The sequence below is a fragment of the Thermobia domestica genome, unplaced genomic scaffold (genome assembly GCF_964235325.1).
Source record: "Thermobia domestica unplaced genomic scaffold, izTheDome1.hap1.1 HAP1_SCAFFOLD_151, whole genome shotgun sequence".
In the NCBI taxonomy this organism is placed as follows: domain Eukaryota; kingdom Metazoa; phylum Arthropoda; class Insecta; order Zygentoma; family Lepismatidae; genus Thermobia; species Thermobia domestica.
In genome coordinates, this window is record NW_027655898.1 from 256603 (window position 1) to 272431 (window position 15829).

Below are 15829 nucleotides of genomic sequence, written 5' to 3' on the forward strand. Positions count from 1 at the left end.
TAGACGTTTCATATATTATTTGTATAGTAGAGATGTTTAGGTTTCAAATCTATTAAAATCCGTTTAGGATATAGTAACCTACGCAATAAGTTACAAACTTTTTCCTATATATTGCGTAATATTTTGGGATATGGACAAAAAATCATAGCTTGTTTTCAAACGAATAAAAGCATTGTCAGCTTAAAATATGTGGACCATTAATTGTTGTTTATTACCCATCGTGGAACCAATATCGTGAACATGTTATGAAGATGAACTTTGTTAGAAATAATATACCAACTCATTGTGGTATTTAAGAATTTCCTTCAAAGCAAAATTTACTTCATCAATTCCAGAGTAAGAACTATGCTTTTGGACTGGATACTTGAAATTTCCAACCTAGTTTATTTTCTTCAAGACAATTTCCACCAACATTGCTTAAATAACGAATATAACGAAATAATAATGAACTATTTACTTCTGTCTACTAAAAAAAAAATGTACATTTAAGGAATTTTTTTCTGGTAAAATATGTGACTATTATAGTTCTTAGAATTAAAAACTTAAGTTACTTTCATTAATAATTATGAATAAAACAGCAACAGTATAATTAAACACAGATTTCCGTTATTACACCTCTTTCTACAAGTCGACCAATCTAAAATCGAAGAGATCGTTTTTCTGCTGGCTACCTCGGAATATCAAGATCAGTAACATGTAAGAATTAACAATATATCCTAATAACTAGTTGCCGTCAATACTCGCATTATAATATCAAAGAGCTGAAGCATTAAAATTTAATAGCTTCTTATTAAATTAATAGAATCTGGTTTAATTCCATAAGTTTAGTTATTTTAAATATCATTGACAAAACATTTCTATAATAGAAATCGAGGATGCGTGCAAAGAGAGTACCAGCTTCTATTGAATTTGAGATACCTTTGGTACGATTTTTTTAAATTTTTTAAAGTGACTTCAAATTCAGAAATCTACCATTTTATGTTAACTACGATGCTTTGAAGGTCAATTCAATGAACACCGCCAGTTTTCGGAAACAAATAAATACCATTCTTATTGCATATTCTAATCAAATGCAGAGATAAATGAAGTAATTGGTTTATTTTAATTCTTTTCCATATGCAACAAAACGAACCTGTACTTGGTGACTACTGAAAGGCACGAAAGTCTAACCCAGTACAGGTAAAATATTCATTTCATCACATAATCTTTACACGTGGTGTAGACTTATATCAAAATATGGAAAACTCTTCATATACCAAGAAACTCGGCATAATACTATATTGGTTTGGTTTCAGATTTCCCTTGCATTTTGTTTGTTGTTAACCTATTGCATTTTTAGACATTAGAAACTAACGCAAATTTAGTTTACAAAATTAAATATTTTCACGACAGTTTCTGGTATGGTGTTAGTTCAACTATGGTAAAGCTTCATTATTTATCGAAATTATCTTCTTCACTATTATATCTGGTTAATATGTTTTAAGTAGGAACCTGTTTTAGGTTTCTAACCGTCCTCATCTGAAATTTTATTCACTAGTAAAAAACACTATTATTGTTTCATTAATCGTTGAAACACTTTATTTAATTATTAAAGAAAATTTAAAAGATAATATGAATCTTTACTGTAAACTTTTATATGAGCGTAAGTAGTTTTTCTCTGTTAAAAGAAACTGCCATACTTTCTTAACATTTTAACTGCCAACAATTCATACTTTATTTTCTAATGTTCTCAAGTCAATTTTCTTTCCTAGCGCCTAATGTATAGCAACGTACGTAATCTTCTCTTGAAAATAGATCACAGAACAAAATCTAGATCAGCTACGATCTGAACTGGGGTATCTGGAAAACTCTAAGGTAATATGGAATTGACTTATGCTTGTCTGGAATAGTTAGAACTTAAGTTTTCCTATTCAAATATCTTTATATGATAAATAACATTTTGTGTTCTTAGGATGAAATTCATTTTAGACAATTGTTCTTACCTGAAAGTTATTTACTTTTTGTTTTGTTTAAGTGATACATATTTGCTGAAGTTGTGATGTCTATTTTTGACTCGTGATGTAAAGATTAATGTGTTATATTTAGCCGTCTCCTTGGGAACAATCATAATTTACACAACGAATGCCAAATGATTCCCTACATATTGCTAATGTTTTTGAATATTGCTAAATATATTGTTCAATATCTCGAGAGAAACATAAGTATCTCCCTTGTTGCTTATTGAGTCACACTGTAATAAGAAAAAATTAACTTTTGCAATTAAAGCTATTGCATTCTATTTCTTCAATGTGATGTGAAAAAAAACAGGAAAACATTTGCAGTAACATATCAACCTTTGTTTTCCAGAAAGTGCCATCTAAATCTCAAATAACTCCGTTTATTCCAGAAACGAAAGATACTTCTTTTGGTTAGAGGTTTATAATATTGAACCTATTTTATTTCGATATTTCAAAAAACAAGAAACATAACGAATCACCAATGAGGTTTTTACAAAAAAAAGTCATATAAAATAAATAAATAAAATAAAATGTAAAAATAAAAATAAAATAAAAATAATGATGATGATACTGATATTGTGTTTCTGTATGATGTTCCCTTTCCTCGAGACTATGGCTGCGTGAATTTGTCACTGATTGCTGAACGCGAACCCACCGGGCCCAGACGGGTAAGCTATCAACACTCACTGACCCATCCACTACACCAATCATCTCCGAAAAATAGAACTCAAGTTGACCCTAAATATAAAGATTTCTAAGCCTCCTTCATTCTCACTCGCAGCCCAGTGTCCCGATCCGCAGTCCATAGCCTGCATCCCATCGCGAGATAAGGTTACAAACCACAATCCGACAGAACAAGACACTGACCCAAGAGTGAAACTGACGGTGAGTGCTTCGAAAATCTAAATGTTAGTGTTTACTAAACCAGAAAAAAAAATTCTAAAAAAATATCAAAACGAATCTAAAACGCGCAACGGGATGGAATTTCGAAAAAGAAAACTGAATGCCAAAAAAATGAATTTTGCTGAAATTATTAACGAAGTGAAATTTCCTGGCAGGTCTGTGATTCCAACCCCGGTCACACTAAGTGAAACCATTTCTGTACACTTTCAAGACGCTATGATTTACTTTCGTTACACTGTTCACGTACTGCTTTAAACACTCTACTTTCTGAGTACCAACAATACTATTGAAGTTACTATACTACATCGTTTTAAAATAATTAGCTTTGCACTGGACAATGAAAGATTTTGTTTCGACTCGCACGCTTTATTTACACTAACTTTCTGTATGATAAGAGATAACAGGAGAATACATTTTTTTTAAAAAAAAAAAAGAAAAGTCGTAAAGGTTGGAAATTGAGGAAAATTCTTGACACAGCTGAATGGGTAAGTTTATCATAGCATTACATACTCTCTTCACATATCATGAACAATTCTGCATACGTTTAGTTTAGTCAAAAAAAAAAGAAAACAATTTGAAAATAAGGACATTTACTACAAAATCACGTAAGCACTACACATGTGCTACTCATTACGGCTGTATGCTACATATTTTACTTTCTTTTCTTAGTATTCTCTCTTTTAGATACCGTTGTGACAGTAGGGTCAGCACGGAGGATTTATACCAACAAGGTGACCTCCCTTGTATGAGCTCAAACCTCATCCACTTTGATTCCACAACAAAACATTTTCTTTTGAGAGAATACATACACTAAATAAATCTACATGAAAAGAAAGTACACTTAACCTAGTCCCTAGCCTAACTATCTAACTAACTTAACCTAAGACATATAAAAATCACTTTATTCAACAGATTAATAATATAGCACACACCCTGCCTCTTACCGAGGACGTATGGGACGTTGACCATTCAGCTTTAATTTTGTACTAAAAAAAAGTCTTAAACTATGTGCTTAAAATTCGAATTTCTGGTCTCTGGTGAAAGGAATTCAAAATACACAACGAACGTGTTATTGCTGACGAGCATCTCCCGTTACCAATAGTTGTGCAAGCACCCTTATTATCAATGTGAGCCGAAACTTTGTATATATTTGTCTCATCGTATTCAAACTACAGTGAAGGTAAGCACAAACCAGAGAATGGATTTTGTTCTGTCATATAGCAGTACGGAAAATAATAAATAAAAAAAAAGATTATACGAGATTACATATTCAAAATATAATTTTGGGGTGAAATGTATGTACTGGAGAGTACACACGTTTCATGGACTGTTGGTAACAAACATCCACACTGAAACTCCAAAAGAACAATTTCCCCCCCCCCCTCCATTGAACGAGTGATTTATGTCACATCGCAGTGTTTATATATTGTATAACTTAGGGAAAACTACGCAGCGTTTAGCACATATTATAAGGCATCACAACACCAGATATAAACATGTTCCAATCCGAAAGAGGTTAGAATTCCGCAGGTTTCAACTAGGCCAAAACAACAATAATTTGGAATTTTACTTTCTACCACTTACTTGCTGCAATAATCCATATAACGAACGTGATTGTTCAGTTCATACTTTACCAATACTTTATCCTACTTGCCCCGGGCAAGTATAATGGATAACTCAAAATATTTGAGACTGGAACTCCATGTCTTCGGGTTTCTGCAACAACGTGCAAACCTGACGCCAGCAGATTGCTCTCCTTCACCCTTACACAATGAGCAAGTCAAAACTAATTTGAATTGCGCCGCAGTCCTCAGGAGTTCGTACTCCAAAAGCTCCACTAGCAGCTAACCACACTGAATTAAATTGTAGATTTTCTGCAGATCAGACGCACTACCCATCTGATCATGGCGGCTTCGTCAACCAAAAGAACAAAGGCAATCGGAAGAAGATTCCCAATTGGAAGATCATTGTGACGTAATCATACGATGATAGGAGTTTCTCTCAAGATCAAAGAAGCCAAAAAATCTCAACCACACCTGTGATTTCGGAAGATCCAATCACAGATAATTTAGGTTAAACAAAGGGATGCTCCAAGAAGCTACTATGGCTGACTTTACAAATGAAAAATTTTAAAGAAGATTTTTGAAATAAAAATTTTGAATTCTTTTGAAGATCCCCTAAGCCAAAAATATGAATGAAAATTGACTAGAAAGGATTAAAAACGACCAGATATAACCTTATTTCCTAAAATAATATTATATTTTAGCTAAATATACAAATAATTGTTCAATGTAAATATATTACCATATATTTCCCTCTAAATATATTAAAATCATTAGTTCAAGGAACTTAACGCAAATTTTGCGATCTACTTCAAATCAAGTCATTGATTAATTATATATTAAAAATAAAATTTTAATAAATATTAAATTCATATATACACTGGTTGCCCAAAACTTCCGGGCCATGTTACATTATACGATGTATAAGGTAACATCCTCCGGGAGCTTCGGAAAAAAAATCTAACTTAGAAGTCCTAAGGTAAGCTCCTTTTTTTTCTCTAACCTAACATTTTAATTATAAAATACACTAATGCAATGCAATCAATATAGGAAATGTTTTTGAAAATTTTTCATAGACCTTAATCCTAACAAAGAATTTATAACTACTCTATACGAAAAAGGAAAATTGGACACAAAATAGACACAAAACAAACAAAAATTACCTTAATCTAAATTTAACCTACGATTCTCTTTCTTTTTTTCTTTCTCGACTATGTTTTGTTTCTGTTCAACCTCCCAACAGCTCTCTCCTCTTTTCTTCAGAGCATCGAAATAATTTTAGGTTGTCGAAACTCTTATTTTCTCCTTTTAAACTTTGTAATCTCGCTGAATTTCTAGTTATAGCTGAAACAATGTATGGTCCCACATAGGTATCCATAAACTTGGCAAATACTTTCTTTGGTATGGATGACACGTGATGAGTTTTAACCATTACCAATGAGCCCTCAGTAATGGTATCCTGATGTTTCTGCTGTTTACGTTCTTTCTTGGGCACCATTGCTGGACTAGATATGACGAGTTTCTTGTCTTCACTGACAGGAAGTGATTCTTTTGGCCAGATAAAATTCTCTTTGAAGCTCTTGGACGCAGAGTAGCATAGGAAACGCTCTGCCGGTGTGCATCCAAGTGCATCACACCAGGAATGGTTACACAAATCTTGGGCGGCTTTTAGAAAGGTACTCCATTTGGATTGATTCTCGCTACAATAGAGGCGGAGAATGTGGTGGAGGTCACGATGTCTGCGCTTGATAATGCCATGGGAGGAAGGATGGTATGGCGTGGTAAGTATGTGTTTGATTCGGTGTTTTTGACAAAATTCTCGCCAGACGCGCGACAAGAATTGCGGACCTTGGTCACTCACCAAATACTTAGGGTAAGGTAGTTGATAGTAATATCTTTTCTCGAGGACGGCCACAATCTCCCTCGTGTGAGCCGTCCTGAGGGGGAAGAAACACACGAAGCGACTGTAGACGTCCAGGATAGACAAGATATACTTATAACCCTGACTCCTAGGAAGGGGCCCGACCAGGTCGAGGCATTGTTTCTCGAAGGAAGCAGAGGCCTCAACATGGCAGGGTTCCTTTCTGATCACCCTGTACGAGTACTTAGTTCGCGCACAAGGAAGGCATTCTTGAATATACTTAGTAAAAGTCGCACGCATACTTTTCCAGTGAAACATGGCCTTAGCGAACGACAAACATCGCTTCACACCAAAATGGCCTTTGTTGTGAATCGCCGAAACAATATTTTCCACCAAGCTGGCAGGAATGGCCAGCAGCCAAACAGAATTTTGAGAATTTCTAATATAAACTAAATGATTCTCCACACGTATCCTGTCATTGTCTCGAGAATCCTTCCAAATGGCGTGTAGCTTTCTACAATACGGATCTTTCCGCTGTTCTCGCCTCAGTTCCGCGACATCCAAGAGGTCAGCGTCCTCCGCGGTCAAAAAATTTATAAAATGATCCTCTTCTGCCTCAGGAATTTCTGGAGGGTAACGGCTCAATAGGTCAGCGATTTCATTGTCAGAGCCTTTGATGTGAACAAATTGCAGATCGAAACGTTGCAGTTTAAGCAGAAGACGAGTAGTTCGAGCATCGAGATTTCTCAAACTGAAAGCATATGTGACTGCAGCATTGTCACAGTGGACCGTAGTCCGTCGACCCAAAATAAAGTAGGAGAACTTCTCGCAAAGGAAAAGGACAGCTGCCAACTCTAACTGGAAGACTGATAAGGAGGCCTCATGCGGCTTTATTCGCCGACTCGCGTACGCAATAACCTCCGGGTCATCCTGTCCCGGGGGAAATTGAGCCACGTAGCCAGCCAATGACTCCGCCGAGGCATCACTGAACAAATGAAAATCCAAATTGAAATCAGGTTGAGCAAGAGCAGGAGGACTACTTACCAGTTCTTTTAGATGATCGAACTTTTCTAATAACTCCGAAGAGTATTCTACCTTCCGGTCCTTCTTGAGAAGGTCGTAAAACGGAGCAGTTAAACCTGCGAAGTTTTGAAAATGTCGCTTTCGCCATCCCACGAGACCAAGAAATCTCCGTAGAGCCTTCTTAGTTCGTGGAAGGGGAAAGTGACGGATGGCCTCATTACTTTTAGGATTTATTTTTACAGAAGATCCTGAGACAAGATGACCAAGAAAAGGAATTTCGAATTTGAAGAAGTTGCATTTCCGAAAATTGAGAGAAAGATTAGCCGAACGAAGAGTGTTGAAGACCTTTTCTAAATGCTGGAAATGTTCGTCTATGGAAGATGAAAAACAAAGTACGTCGTCCAGGTAAACTATAAGAAAATTTTTGAAGGTTTCTAATCCAAAAAAAGGTGTGCATGACAGACTGGAAAACCGCTGATGATGATTTCAAACCCATTGTTAAACGAGTCATTTGATACTGACGTCCTTTGTAAACAAAACTAACATATTTGTAAGAGTCTGGATGGATCGGGACACTATGATATGATTGCGTACAGTCCAACGAGGTGAAAATGGTTGCACCACTGACTCGCGTGATTAGATCGGAGATCGGCTCGACCTGAATCTTTGGTGTAATCACACGCTCGTTGATACCACGCAGATCAATCACGGGCCTTAGCTCTCCAGACGCCTTACGCACAATATGTACTGGGCATCTGTAAGGTGAAGGACCTTCAACGATAATCCCAAGTTTTACCCACTTATCTAAGACCTCCTCAAACTCTTTCTGAAGATGAATGGGTACAGGATACAACTTTCCTACCACCGGGACGTCGTCGGAAAGCTGTATTCTATACGGCTCGACCTTTATGACACGGGGATTCTCTGTGAAGAGACACCTGAATCGAACTAACAATGAAAATAACCTCTCCTGAGAATCCGAATCGAGATCGGTTCTCTGAGAAACAAAGTCCCGAAGTTCCTCCTTCGTAACCGAGGGTTGAAATAAAGAGTCGTCCTCTTTATCTGAAGTTAATTCTGCGACAGTAACCTGGCAACAATGCTGCTGTTCCATGTCAATAGAAATGATCTGTCCCGAGTCTGATTCAAGCGAAATTTCTTTAGATTTACGATTTAGAGAAAGGTTGTATCGAACGAAAAACGGAAATCCTAAAATACAGTGTGCTTTTAATTTCTGGACAACATAGACTGAAACTTCAAAAACACAACCTTGGATAGTGAAGTTTAAGATCTGGAAACCTTTAACTTGGAATGATTCGTCTCCTGCAAAACCTTTTAAAGAGATATTAGTTTTCGGTCGAAGTTTGGCAGAAGGATAGATCTCTTTTATTCGCCTCCAAGCATCTCCCGAGAGCAAATTCGTATCCGCTCCAGAATCTAGGATACAAACCGAAGATAACTCTCCTACCGAACAAGTTAGAGTGGGTGAGGGATAGAATAAAAGAACACCTTTTTCCCCACTGGAGTCACACTCCCTCTCGTCTATCACGAAACGAACCGAGAACAGAGGCGTGCCCGATTTGTTTCCCCGAATTCCGGAAGTTACCAAAACATCCAATTTTGAATTTTGAGGTTCGAGCTTAACTTCTGGACAAGTTGATGCCAAACAAAAATTTTGATGTTCCGTTACCGAACTTTCTTCCTTTTTGGGGAGTCGAGGAATTCATATCGCAGTCCACAGTCTCCCCTAATGAGGGCTGCGACATGCATTTCCCGAACTATTCCCATTCGCTTCAGATGACTGCGCCATCGGCGGCATGAACGTCGTATACGGTGAAGGCCAACCAGTGGACATAGCCATGTTCACCGCTGGGGAAGGAGTGGATGTGGGAGTTGCCACTCCTCCTCCAGGAGGCAAATTCGGCATGTATCCCGGATAGGCTTGCGCTCCCGGTATGTGGTTCGAACTCGGCGCGCACTGTTGGGATGCACCTCGATGACATCCAAAGTTCATTGCTCCCGATTGATAGCTAGGGTTTGAAACATATGGAACATTCTGGTTTCCGTTCCCCCAGTTTTGCCTTCGGTTGTTGAACCAGGGTCTTCTGGCCTGAAAATTTCTTCTTCGACCTCGGTTCCCCAAGAATCGATTGCCATTTCCATTTCCCTTGGCATCACCATTCTTTTTTCCTTCGTCCTCCTCTGTCTGCGACGAAGTGTCTTTTGTCTGTTGAGACTTCCCGTTCTTTTCGGTCTTTTTTCCAATCTTGGCCTGCCGAATGTGCAGACGCTTAAATTTCTTATCTGTTACTGTTTCTATAGGTTCCAGATGACCTTCTATTTCGGCTATCTTAACAATCAGATGCTGGATATTCTTGGGCTCCACGGCTCGCAACAATTTAGCATCTCCAGCTGGCAGACAATCTAGGACAATTTCAATGAGTTCTGTCTCATCTGGATGTTGTGCCACAGCATAGTATTCGGCTATGACCTTCCAGGCAAAGTCAGTTAGCCGGTTATACTTGGACCGGTCAAATTTCATTCCTTGTATGAATTTCTTCTGCAGGCGTTCCATCCTGGCCGAGAAGTAGTGCTCCTTAAATAGACGCACAAAGTCAGCATAACTGTTGATGTCTTTACAGACCGTTTGGTACCAAGTCTTGGCCCCAGCCGACAAACAACACGGTACCAAAACCATGCGTTCCTATTCCGATGCGGAGATTATCTTAAACGCCTGTTCTAAGTTTTCTAGAAAAGACCTGGCCAAACCATATTCTCCTGCGAAGTTTGGTAAGTGATTTATTTCCGACAGCCTAAGATTCAACGCTCTATTTCCAGAACATCCCTCATATCTGCCGGGATTCAGGGGAGAGTTGCAGCCAATCACAGGGCTCTTTGCATTCGAATAATTTTGTGCAAAATTCGAATAAGAAGTATAATTTGGGCCAAAAGGTAAGTTGCTTGGCATCGATACCACTGTGTGACTACATACTCCCTCCGGAATTCCAACAAACGAAGGAGTCCTATCTGCAACAGTATTGGACACTACATGACTTAAGCTACATACATTGGAAGTCGAGACCGAAGCCTGAGACCACGTCAATAATGGATTTAAAGCCCTAGAGGCAACCTGACCACTCATGATATCCCCACAGGCGGGACTGGAATTGTTCGTGACCAACGAATGTGAATTTAAGTCAAACGGCCAGACATTCTTATCGTGAACTCTGGTCGGCTGACAGACAGAGACTGTCACCGTTGGGACAGTACGAGTCTCCCCAACCGAAGAGACTGGTACATCCACTCGGGTGTCAGAGTCTGTTCCGTCAGAGTCAACACCCTCACAACCAACAATGTCACGTGATTGCTTGCGACCGGCACGACCTGGTTTACTTTGCTCCCGATCCTTCACCAAAGTTTGGATCTTAGCCTCGAGTACGTCATAAGATTTCTGGGTGCTCAACTCGAGATGCGATAGTTCTTTGGCGAGCTGATCACATCTGCGATTTTGCTTTTCTACTGACAACCGGAGATTCTCCTCAACGGTGTCCACCCGCGTTGTTATCGTATCCTGAAATTCCCCCACCGAAGTGTACAAATCGCGAACTTCGTTCCGGAGGTCCGATACGTCCTTGGTTACATTTTCGACTCTTTCATTTACAATTTGCTCCATTTCCGACTTTAACAAATCAAATTTTTGATTCATCGCGTACAAATTATAATCTACTTTCTCAAACCTTTGGTTCATAATACTGTCAACCTTTTCAAATTTTTGGTCCAAAGTTAAAGTTAAAGTTTGACTAAAACGTTCTAACATTTTCGCAAGGTCTGTCACGGATGCAGGTGAACCTGCAGTTCCGACACTCTCTCCACCGTTGTGTAAGAGTTTCTCTCCCGTGTCGTGCGTCGCGGTGTTCCGTTCACTTCCACTTTCCTATGACTTGGAAAGCGATTGCACAGTCAGCTGTTTGGCCACACACGTTTTACAAAACCAGGGCTCACTACACTTATTCAATTCTTCTACCTGCTCGTCGGTTATACCATAGCACTGTGCATGCACCCATCCAGAGCAATCGTCACAATAAACACTGAAGCCCTGTATTTCTTCACTACAACATACATATTCATCCGGACTACGGGATTCAGTACTTGACCTGCTACCAGCAGACATCTCCATTTCATATAAATTGTTTTCCCCAAGTTACACATATACAAACTCAAGAGTGACTACACATCGTTCAAGGAGTCGTTTGTCACAACAGCCCCCATTACATTACACTGCTCTTTCAATATGGTTCACTTAGCACTCGCGAAAGGTTGAAATAACAGATCCTGGCTGTGGAACGCCAATTTTACAAAAAAAAAGTCATATAAAATAAAAATGTAAAATAAAAATAATATAGAATAAAATAACTGAATGAATGAATGATACTGATATTGTGTTTCTGTATGATGTTCCCTTTCCTCGAGACTATGGCTGCGTGAATGTGTCACTGATTGCTGAACGCGAACCCACCGGGCCCAGACGGGTAAGCTATCAACATTCACTGACCCATCCACTACACCAATCATCTCCGGAAAATAGAACTCAAGTTGACCCTAAATATAAAGATTTCTAAGCCTCCTTCATTCTCACTCGCAGCCCAGTATCCCGATCCGCAGTCCATAGCCTGCATCCCATCGCGAGATAAGGTTACAAACCACAATCCGACAGAACAAGACACTGACCCAAGAGTGAAACTGACGGTGAGTGCTTCGAAACTCTAAATGTTTGTGTTTACTAACCCAGAAAAAAAAATTCTAAAAAAATCTCAAAACGAATCTAAAACGCGCAACGGGATGGAATTTCGAAAAAGAAAACTGAATGCCAAAAAAATGAATTTTGCTGAAATTATTAACGAAGTGAAATTTCCTGGCAGGTCTGTGATTCCAATCCCGGTCACACTAAGTGAAACCAATTCTGTACACTTTCAAGACGCTATGATTTACTTTCGTTACACTGTTCACGTACTGCTTTAAACACTCTACTTTCTGAGTACCAACAATACTATTGAAGTTACTATACTGCATCGTTTTAAAATAATTAGCTTTGCACTGGACAATGAAAGATTTTGTTTCGACTCGCACGCTTTATTTACACTAACTTTCTGTATGATAAGAGATAACAGGAGAATACATTTTTTTTAAAAAAAAAAAGTCGTAAAGGTTGGAAATTGAGGAAAATTCTTGACATAGCTGAATGGGTAAGTTTATCATAGCATTACATACTCTCTTCACATATCATGAACAATTCTGCATACGTTTAGTTTAGTCAAAAAAAAGAAAACAATTTGAAAATAAGGACATTTACTACAAAATCACGTAAGCACTACACATGTGCTACTCATTACGGCTGTATGCTACATATTTTACTTTCTTTTCTTAGTATTCTCTCTTTTAGATACCGTTGTGACAGTAGGGTCAGAGCGGAGGATTTATACCAACAAGGTGACCTCCCTTGTATGAGCTCAGACCTCATCCACTTTGATTCCACAACAAAACATTTTCTTTTGAGACAATACATACACTAAATAAATCTACATGAAAAGAAAGTACACTTAACCTAGTCCCTAGCCTAACTATCTAACTAACTTAACCTAAGACATATAAAAATCACTTTATTCAACAGATTAATAATATAGCACACACCCTGCCTCTTACCGAGGACGTATGGGACGTTGACCATTCAGCTTTAATTTTGTACTAAAGAAAAAGTCTTAAACTATGTGCTTAAAATTCGAATTTCTGGTCTCTGGTGAAAGGAATTCAAAATACACAACGAACGTGTTATTGCTGACGAGCATCTCCCGTTACCAATAGTTGTGCAAGCACCCTTATTATCAATGTGAGCCGAAACTTTGTATATATTTGTCTCATCGTATTCAAACTACAGTGAAGGTAAGCACAAACCAGAGAATGGATTTTGTTCTGTCATATAGCAGTACGGAAAATAATAAATAAAAAAAAAGATTATACGAGATTACATATTCAAAATATAATTTTGGGGTGAAATGTATGTACTGGAGAGTACACACATTTCATGGACTGTTGGTAACAAACATCCACACTGAAACTCCAAAAGAACAATTCCCCCCCCCCTCCATTGAACGAGTGATTTATGTCACATCGCAGTGTTTATATATTGTATAACTTAGGGAAAACTACGCAGCGTTTAGCACATATTATAAGGCATCACAACACCAGATATAAACATGTTCCAATCCGAAAGAGGTTAGAATTCCGCAGGTTTCAACTAGGCCAGAACAACAATAATTTGGAATTTTACTTTCTACCACTTACTTGCTGCAATAATCCATATAACGAACGTGTTTGTTCAGTTCATACTTTACCAATACTTTATCCTACTTGCCCCGGGTAACTCAAAATATTTGAGACTGGAACTCCATGTCTTCGGGTTTCGGCAACAACGTGCAAACCTGACGCCAGCAGATTGCTCTCCTTCACCCTTACACAATGAGCAAGTCAAAACTAATTTGAATTGCGCCGCAGTCCTCAGGAGTTCGTACTCCAAAAGCTCCACTAGCAGCTAACCACACTGAATTAAATTGTAGATTTTCTGCAGATCAGACGCACTACCCATCTGATCATGGCGGCTTCGTCAACCAAAAGAACAAAGGCAATCGGAAGAAGATTCCCAATTGGAAGATCATTGTGACGTAATCATACGATGATAGGAGTTTCTCTCAAGATCAAAGAAGCCAAAAAATCTCAACCACACCTGTGATTTCGGAAGATCCAATCACAGATAATTTAGGTTAAACAAAGGGATGCTCCAAGAAGCTACTATGGCTGACTTTACAAATGAAAAATTTTAAAGAAGATTTTTGAAATAAAAATTTTGAATTCTTTTGAAAATCGCCTAAGCCAAAAATATGAATGAAAATTGACTAAAAACGATTTAAAACGACCAGATATAACCTTATTTCCTAAAATAATATTATATTTTAGCTAAATATACAAATAATTGTTCAATGTAAATATATTACCATATATTTCCCTCTAAATATATTAAAATCATTAGTTCAAGGAACTTAACGCAAATTTTGCGATCTACTTCAAATCAAGTCATTGATTAATTATATATTAAAAATAAAATTTTAATAAATATTAAATTCATATATACACTGGTTGCCCAAAACTTCCGGGCCATGTTACATTATACGATGTATAAGGTAACAAGGTTTTCGCTATAATCTGTTCGGAGTAAAACTGTATGAAGGATTTGGAATAATACCAAATAATGTGATATTATTATAGTCTGCATCGTAACAAATTAAAGATCCTCTGCTATCTATGAACAGAAGCAGGAAGTTATATTCTCAACTGACTTTGGTTACAAGATCTCTTTTGATAAGTTGGAAATAGTTTGAAAACAAAAATTTCTTAATCCTAACGAAGACTAGTTTCAAAAGGTAAGCAACGCTTAAGACTACAAGAATGCTGGTAACTAGGTGCCATCAATATATGAACTCTGACATACACTCGTAAATTTATTTAAATAAATATTTTCTCTTATTATGTGAAATTCTCTTTGATCTACTTGAATAGGATTATTTATCCTTTATATTATTGGCATAAAGTTTAAGTAATAGAAAACATATGTTTAATGGAAAGATGATACAGTATGAATTGAGAGTATCCCTTTTAACAAGTTTGAGGTAAAACTGTATAAAAGTGTTAAAATAGATTTACTAATTAACAAATCTGTAGCTTGGTACAATAATTTAATGTCTGTTTTTAGAAAGTGATACATTTTCGAAAGTAAAACCAACTTATTCCATACGAGAATGAAAAATGCAGGGATAAAAAGGTAGGTTTATTCCAATTGAATTGCATATTCTAAAGAAACAAACGTCATCTGAGATGGAATTTCGAATGAATAGTATATATGTATCTGAATCATAATATCTTTATGTAACGAAATTATGAGCAAATCTGATACCATTTTGCTAGCTTCTGAGGGAAAGCGTTTATTGAATCGAATCCGGAACACAGTTTTGAAGCATTAAAGTATTCCAGCATGTAAAATTTGTTCCTCGATTTAAGGTCCGAACATAACATTAGCTTAAGAAGTGTTATTAATTCAATAGTAAATAAAATTCTCTTGTATTGGCATCGGTGGTTCAGTCGTAGAATGCTCGCCTCCTACGCAGGCGGCCCGGGTTCGATTCCCGGCCGATACACTGAGTTTTTAGCGGGGATTTAAATTTCGAATATCTTACCGATATATGGGTTTATGAATTCATTTCTGCTACGCTCTAAGTTACGCTTGGTTCAACACACTCAAATTGTCACCTTAAATCAATGGCCAAATTTATGTCCCTGATTAATTTCCCGTCTACAGCAAGCCATTACAATTTTAGTTATACCTTTAGACAATATTTGAATTGATTTGCTTTTGAATAAAGTTTTTCCGTACAAGA

The 15829-nt window shown here is 37.5% G+C and overlaps 1 non-coding gene across 1 annotated transcript; it reads left to right on the top strand.

Annotated features, from left to right (window-relative positions):
* Positions 1–15518: 15518 nt before the first annotated feature.
* On the top strand, positions 15519–15589 carry TRNAR-CCU (transfer RNA arginine (anticodon CCU)). The gene has a single exon. It is a non-coding gene; the product is annotated as a tRNA-Arg (tRNA).
* Positions 15590–15829: the final 240 nt, after the last annotated feature.